At 39.6% G+C, this 7,873-nt stretch overlaps 1 long non-coding RNA gene across 1 annotated transcript; it reads right to left on the bottom strand.

Annotated features, from left to right (window-relative positions):
• Positions 1 to 2,501: 2,501 nt before the first annotated feature.
• LOC134295640 (uncharacterized) lies at positions 2,502 to 3,069 on the bottom strand. Its single transcript, XR_010002267.1, has 2 exons — positions 2,814 to 3,069; positions 2,502 to 2,663 (listed from the first exon to the last, which is right to left on the bottom strand). It is a non-coding gene; the product is annotated as an uncharacterized LOC134295640 (long non-coding RNA).
• Between the last annotated feature and the right edge of the window lie 4,804 nt (positions 3,070 to 7,873).

Below are 7,873 nucleotides of genomic sequence, written 5' to 3'. Positions count from 1 at the left end.
TCTGTCTGACCTTAACAGGCAGGCTAGAAGCTGATGCAAGGTCAAAGGACATTTGGATGAGCTAGATAAGCTCTAATTTTAGGATTTTATTATATGTTAGTCTATACTATATTTGGTACTGTTATTTTATTTATTTTTCCTTATAGTAGCAACATGGGGCCCTCGTCAGTCTTCCAAATTTGGGTTGATTTGTTTAATTGTATCCCTTCCCAAAAAAGATATAACAATGGCTGGCATTACTGATGATCCTGTTGAATCCCTGGTCAATAAATGGAATCAAAATCTAACCTGGGCCATTGACACGATGGCTCCCAAATGTCCTATCTGACCTGTTATGAATCAGGCTCTCTGGTAAACAGAGATCCTCAGGGAAATGAAACAGGATGGACAATGACTAGAGTGCAGATGGTAGAAAACTTGACTTTTATGTGACAAGACACAATATAGAGGATATCTTCACTCCTATAAGGTGGCAATATAAGAAGCAAAGAAAGCTTTCTTCTCTGTACATATTGCCTCTGCAGATTCACATCCAGCTGAGCTGTTCAGAGTGGTGAGAGGCTTAACGCAAGTGCCCTCCCCTCCGAACTCATTGCTAGAACCTTCAGTAGCTCACTGTGATGCCTTTCACAGATAAAATATCTTGTGTAAGAGCTGATTTAAATACCATCTGAGTCTGTTGAGGCCTGGTCTGAGGAGGAGGGGGACCCTTTGGTGGTGGGACCTCTTTGACCAGATGGCCTATCCCACAGTCTGCAGAGTTTGAGTGTATTTAATTAAAGATGGGGAGCCAGGACAGAATAGGGATTATGTTGGTGTACCACTCACCCTGCTTCTCTACCTTCCTGAGTTAGCTGGGGTGATCTTGGGATTCGTGTTGGAACTGCCCTGTCGGGAATAGCTCAGGACCTCTTGTCTGCCATGACAAACATGGGTCTGTCCCAATTGGTAACTGGCCCCAAATATGCTGCTTAATACACTCTAGAATCTGTATTTTGTACAGAGGGTGAGAATGATGATGATTGGGCAATGGAGGAGCTCTCTGTGGCACCGTTGACATGGTCATGTTTAGACTGGCTGGAACTCAGAAACTCTGCAGGGAGGGTCATAAATTCATCATCATCATCATCATCATCATCATCATCAGATATACAACAAGATTAGTACCCAGCAAACATGATCACTATGCTGGCTGTTATATTGGATCACACATCGGACACTTCCCAAGTGTCTAAGACTGTGTGATGTATCGGCGAATAATGCATGCAGATCTGAGTAGGGTGGCTTTTTACAGCTGACAGATGGTAATTTTATTTATTTATTTATTTATTTACATCATTTCTATGCCGCCCTTCTCACCCAAAGGGACTCAGGGTGGCGCACAATCTGGCAAAATTAAATGCCAGTATACAGTACAAAAGATAAAACATAAGCAATTAAAACAATCAATTTAGCATAATACAATAAATACATTTAAAACAGTACAATAAAAATACTTAAACCATTTGTCCAAAAAAACCTTGCACGTAAACCTTAAACTGGACCGAGTCAAAGCCAACATAGTTCATTCATTAAACGCTTGCTCTCAAAGCCAGGTCTTCATCTTTTTCCTAAAACTCAGAAGGGATGGGGTCTGCCGGATATCACTGGGGAGGGAGTTCCACAGCCAAGGAGCCACCACTGAGAAAGCCCTGTCTCTCGTCCCCACCAGCCACACTTATGAGTCAGCACCAATTGTGTTTAAGTGCAGGCCAAGGTCTTTAGGCACTGGACCCAGTGTGCTGATCACCACTGGCACCACCTTTACTGGCTTGTTACTATTATTATGGATGCAAAGGTTACTTGGGTACCTGCACTAGGTGCAAATATTAAAAAATATTGGTAGTTCTGAATTGAGAGCTTTATCAACCACCAGGCCAGGAAGCAAAATATGCCCAATCCCTCCATAGAAAAGAACACTGGCTTCCACTCCACTGTGAAATGGATGTTTCTCTTCATTGGTGTCAAAGAACTAGAAAAGTACATAGTAAATGTCTCCTATGAATGTCTTTAAGGTCACTTTAGGAACATTACCTTTTCTCCAACTAGAAAGAAATAATCTCAGTGATATTGCTCTCCAAACCGGGAGGGAATTAGATGCTATCACCACAGCATGGTGGTGGTAGAGTAGTATGCTGTGTTTAAAGCTAATAATGAGAATATATGCTAATGGATGGGATGTTGGGGCATCTCCTTCACTCCCCATCTATGCATCATTTTTAAGCTAATGAATTTTTAAGTGTTTATATCATGTAAAAGTTTTGTTTGCTTCTCTTGTAAGATCTGTCATTTTTCTATTGTCTTTGGTGCACCCAGCAGCATTGTTGCTTTAAGTAAAACGTTCTTGCTCTCAAACTTGGTATACATCTCTCTTCTCATGCCAGGAGGTAAAATACCATAACAATGGGTAGCATGTAGTGATATTGGGAATTGTTTTAAAACCCAGCTCCCTGAGAAAAAAATTTCAAAATATGTGTTTATTTATTTTTGGTCTTGCTGTTATATATACAAGAGGGTGATATGTTTTTCGTTTTTGTGGTTTCTTGTATTACTCCCATTTTGGTTAACTGAGGGATTTGCTGTTGTTGCAAAGTTGTTGAAAAGTTGGACTTCATGGCCTTTTTCTAAAATACAGATATTTTGGTTAGAATGGATAAAAAAGAGGAGCCTTTATCATTATTATGAATTAATCAATTACTCTCTAGTTTTGCACTATTGGTGAATTGAGTGGGCTTGGCATTCTAGCCCGTCATCTACACAAAAGATGTAGTCACCTTTCACCTGCTGGGATCAGTCCAGATGATGTAATGCCAGTCTTGCAACAGAATCACTTCTTCCAGCCTTTAATCTATCACAGGAAGAACCATAGATCACTCTGGAGCTTTCTGAAAACACCAGAGTGGCCCTTGGTGGTTTTGACATGAGGAAGCTAGATCAGGTTGGATCTTGGGTAGTCTAGTGTCCACACATCAAAAAGACCAACTGTTGTTTTGCTGTCAGGAAACACCTCCCTAGCTGAGCCTTGCTGGCTATGTCAGTTCTGTTTCAGAGTACCTAGGCATGGGATCATCCCACTGTGATGTCACCAGAGCTGACGTCACCAGCAAGGCTCCATTAGGAACTGCTTCTAGCCAGTGAAAGAGGGATAGTGGTCCTCAGGAGGTCAGAGCACCAGCCTGGCCAACTGTCTGGACTACAAAATGCCTTCAGGGCACTTCTTTAGCATAATCATGGCCACGCAGACAACTCCAGAGTGCACCTGGAATATTTTGCCTGGTGTAGACATACCCTAGGAAATTTCATTCCGTTCATAATTTTATTCTGTTCAGAATGATTGTGAGATTAATACAAGTATTTTTTTTTGAAATATTTCAGTGTTAAAACATTCTAAACCATGTCCAACACATTCAAATGCTTTCAGCATCAATCTTTCTAAAAAAATGGTCCATTTCATTCTATGGAGTATAAGCCCACACAGGCGATGGGAGAACTGCTCTAATAAAATGAAATGATTCTCCCCTCCAATACCTAATAAAATGCATGATAATGCTACATCAAACAAGTAATGAAAAATATCCGACTCCATGGAAACCTAAATACTATTAATTACATTTGAGGTTTATCCTGTCTTATTCAATCCCTCTTACACTCCCCTGGTTCTGTGGCTTTCTGTGTAGTCTTGGCAAAGAGTTCTTCAAAACAGCCTTGATAAGGACGTTACTTGAAACACTAGATTTTCCTGCATATTTGTAACATTTGACCCAGGAAATTGCAGATTCATGTTGAGAGGCAATCACTCTTCATTAATAGCTCTGTTTAGCGTCAAATGTCACCCATCACCCTAAACACACCCAAAGAGCAGAGTTTCCCAGAAGAAATGGACATAGGCGTGGGTGTTTATTTTGTACTACAGCTGCACTTATACAGTGGCTATGCAGCTGATTTTCTTTTCAGCAAGATCTAGCAGTCCCTCCATCCGTCAGTCCCCCTCTGGCTTTTTAAATATGTGTGAGGCTTACTAACTCAACTCCACTGGTGACATTAACATAAATCCACTGGCTACAGAGTTAGTATAGAGGTTGGTGGAGAGACTTCTATCTACACAGGAACGTGGGGTTTGTGCCAGAAGCCACAATTATGACTATAGAAAATACTATGAATATAAATTGACTGTGCCTAGTGTTTCCACTACCATTAGGGCCTCAAAATATGGCAGTTCTTGGTTGGAGGAAAGGTAATAGTGTCCCCATTATCCACTGCATACAGCAGTGGTTTTCAACCTGGAGTCTCCAGATGGTTTTGGCCTTCAACTCCCAGAAATCCTAACAGCTGGTACACTGGCTGTGATTTCTGGAAGTAGTAGGCCAAAACATCTGGAGATCTCAGGTTGAGAACCACTGGCATACAGAATCAGGCCTCAAAAGGTCCAGATGTATTAAAGCAGCGGTTGTCAAGCTATGGGTCCCCAAATGTTTTGGCCTTCAACTCCCAGAAATCCTAACACCTGGTAAACTGGCAGGGATTTCTGGGAGTTGTAGGCCAAAACACTGGGAGATCCACAGGCTAAGAATGACTGTATTAAAGTATAAAAGTAAAAGCAAAATAGAAGTGGGCAAAAATAAACTTCTAGGTCTTCTGTTTATGTCCCATGTGTGTTTGCTGAAGCCTCTTCTCACTATAATTTTCAAAACCACAGCTCTTGGTCCAGCTAGGGACATTGGGAGAAAAACATATGCATTTTAGTTTTAGGAGCTAGAAAAAACAACATGAGCTTTTTTCATATTTTACCCACTCCTGCTTTCAGGTATCACAAGACCTTATATTCTTATTGGAGATTATTTTAAAGTGGGCATTGACCTCACACTAAAGATGAATGAGACAAGAAAAGAGGTCCCATCAAGCTGCTTGGGTCCAAGGAGCTGTATTGAAAAAGCAGTGGTTTAGGACCAGAAATCCATTCTGCTGTAGTTCATTAGCTTAGACACAAACAAGTCTCTCTAAGAACATACAGAAGGAATCCTATCATAACATACAAGTTCATAGCTTAAGGCATACATTTAGTCTATATTTCATCAATGGCACACTACTGAACTGGCTTGATTCAAACCATGGAGTCACAGACATTTTTGTGGCATGGAAGTTAAATGAGCACACCTATAAAACATAACATTTGTATCATATTTTCCTTGTTCTGATCTGTTCAGTCTAAAAGACATCCCCATTGCATACTACAGTTACATTTTATCTTTATTGCTTATTTGTCCTGATATAGGAATTGTGCTAAAAGGCCCCCTTTCTTCCATTTGTTTTCTGGACTTCGGAAGGCAGTCAGTACTCTGTAAGTTGGAGTTGCTAGAACATTGGCTGTGCACACCGAATAAACTTGCAATTCTATTGATCTGCCTGTTCTGTCAATTCTTGTACATTAGGCTTGCAGTTTAAGGGGGAAAAAAGAATAAAGGGAAGTATCTAAGCTAATGAAATAACATAAGGTTTTATATCAAAAATTCTGTAATGAAGACACTAATCAGGAAGCAAATCAGATTTTTCACACAGTACACTAGCCAACTAATTGGGGGTAAGGGAGGGAGGGAGGGAGGGAGAAACAACCAGAACAGATGGGATATTGCAGCCTGCCTAAAATGCAAATTTATTCAAGATCTGAACTAATAAGGAAAACAGCAAAGCAGAAAGAGGAAATAAAAGCCCAGTATGAAATCCTCACAGTCCATTCCCTGCTTCTGCTCACACAACCATTCGCAGTCAAGCGTGCAGCCAAAAATCACTGGTTCAAACTACTAACTGCAGATAGGTTCCATAAATTATCACTTCTTTCCAAAACAGCAAATGCATTTGTGGTGAAGGATCTTCCAGTACAGACAAAGCTATAACTCTGGCCACCAGGTGTGAGTCTGCTGACTTCTGCTGTGACAGTATAAAAGAACAAAGGCAAAAAAGGAGGTGTTAAATTTGCAACAGTAGAGGCTTATTCTTCATGGCAGGTGCCAGTATCCTTGATGCTGTATTACTGTAGTAACTGAATTTGCATAGGCAGCACTGGGGGATTGGGGTGCAGGGAAGGGATGGCAATGCAAGCATAAGCATTTAAAGTAGGAATTCCGCCTTGCCAATTCTGCAACAAGTTTGAACCAAAGCTCTGCTGTGTTGCATCCATTTTGTGATAAAGAAGGTCACACTACATTTTCTTGTATCACACAGACTTGAAAAAAGTAGATAGAGGCAAGGAGGTCATGGCTCCTTGCTGTTACAAGGATGCAACAGCAAACAGCTCTGACATCTTCCTTTCTTTGATACATAAATCATAACTAATATGTTTGATTTATTGCAAAAAGGCTAACAATTGAATTAATTGCATGGGAAATGGGCCTTTTTGTTAACTTAATTGGCAATACCAACAACTGCTGTTTAACACAGACATGAGGCTGCTGTGGCCACAGCTGACACAGTTTCCCTTGCCAAGATGATGTCAGATGAAAGGGTGAACTGCCAGTCTAGAAACAGGCAACCTCATTCCCCTTCTGAAATCCTTTCTCTGCCATCAGGGAAGCTGCCAATGCCATCAGCAAAAATGACATGGAAATTCCAGTGATTTTGCTGGGAAATGGGGTATAACGGTAGATACATCCCGTTTGCCAGTAGAATTAGACTTCCAACATCCTGCCAAGCAATTGTCTGCAAGGCTACATTCTATAGTTTCAAAGGTGTTACAATATCCTTTTGCATATTGATCCAGACTAACATAGCAGTGCATTTGAATTTTAGAAAAACTGTGTAGAAAGGGAATGAACCAAAAAGGAAGGGGAACTGCAGAAGTACCTTGCCCAATACACCATTTTATTACTTCTCATTTCCCTTTTTCCACCTCAAAAGACTCAGTGAAACAATCAAACAATCAGTTTTAAAGGAAGTAGCATCTCATGATGTGAGATATGCCTGTCATTTTTTTCTTTTTCCTTCTTTCAGCTGAATCACACAGGACTATATTGTATTATACCTGAGGAACAGGAACCCACATGTAAAAATGAGAGATGATTTGGATTAACATAAGATATTTCATTATGTATATGCAAGTATATATTCCATATAAAAAAATATCTGACTTCATTTGCAATATGTTTTTCTTATCATTGACCCATCACATATATAAGAAAATAATCTGTTAAGATAATTTCCCATAATTCTTGTCAGATGCTTTGTCTGAATCAGTTCCCAATATTTCTTTGCCTTTGTATTCATCCACCATAAGTATAAAAGGATATTCTTTTAAATTTGAAATGTTTCTCCCATTTGAAGGGAATCTTGTGCATAGAATCTGGGTTTTATAATGAAACTCCTAAAACATCTGGATAAGTAGTAATTGCCTTATAGTCCTTCCATTTCTCTAGTCATCTCTGTCTTTGTGAAGAAACAAACCATGTTCAGTCCATGGAGCTAAGCAACAAAGTGTGATGTTTCTTTTTCTTGGAGGATAGTCATTACATTAATCTAAATAAGCCTCAGCATAAGCATTGTCAGCATTTTATTGATCAGCTTCTTTTTCTGAATTACAAGTTGATTTCTGTAAAATAGACTGATGATTATTTTTGCTATCTTAAATGTTCTTGACTTATTTTCTCACTGGTGTCGAAATGTGATCTTTTGCAGTTTGTAGAAAACCCTTAGAAATGTTTTAATGAAGGGAACAAGCAAACCCCACTATTTCAACAAAAACTACAAAAAGCAGATGTTCTGGACTGCAACTCTTAGTGTCCTTCAAAATTGTTACCAAACAAGAAACAATCTCATTGTAGTCCTATGAATATTTACTCAGAAT

The sequence above is a fragment of the Anolis carolinensis genome, chromosome 1 (genome assembly GCF_035594765.1).
Source record: "Anolis carolinensis isolate JA03-04 chromosome 1, rAnoCar3.1.pri, whole genome shotgun sequence".
Taxonomy (NCBI): domain Eukaryota; kingdom Metazoa; phylum Chordata; class Lepidosauria; order Squamata; family Dactyloidae; genus Anolis; species Anolis carolinensis.
The sequence above is the reverse complement of the archived record's forward strand: the minus strand, read 5'-3'. Positions and strand labels throughout refer to the sequence as shown.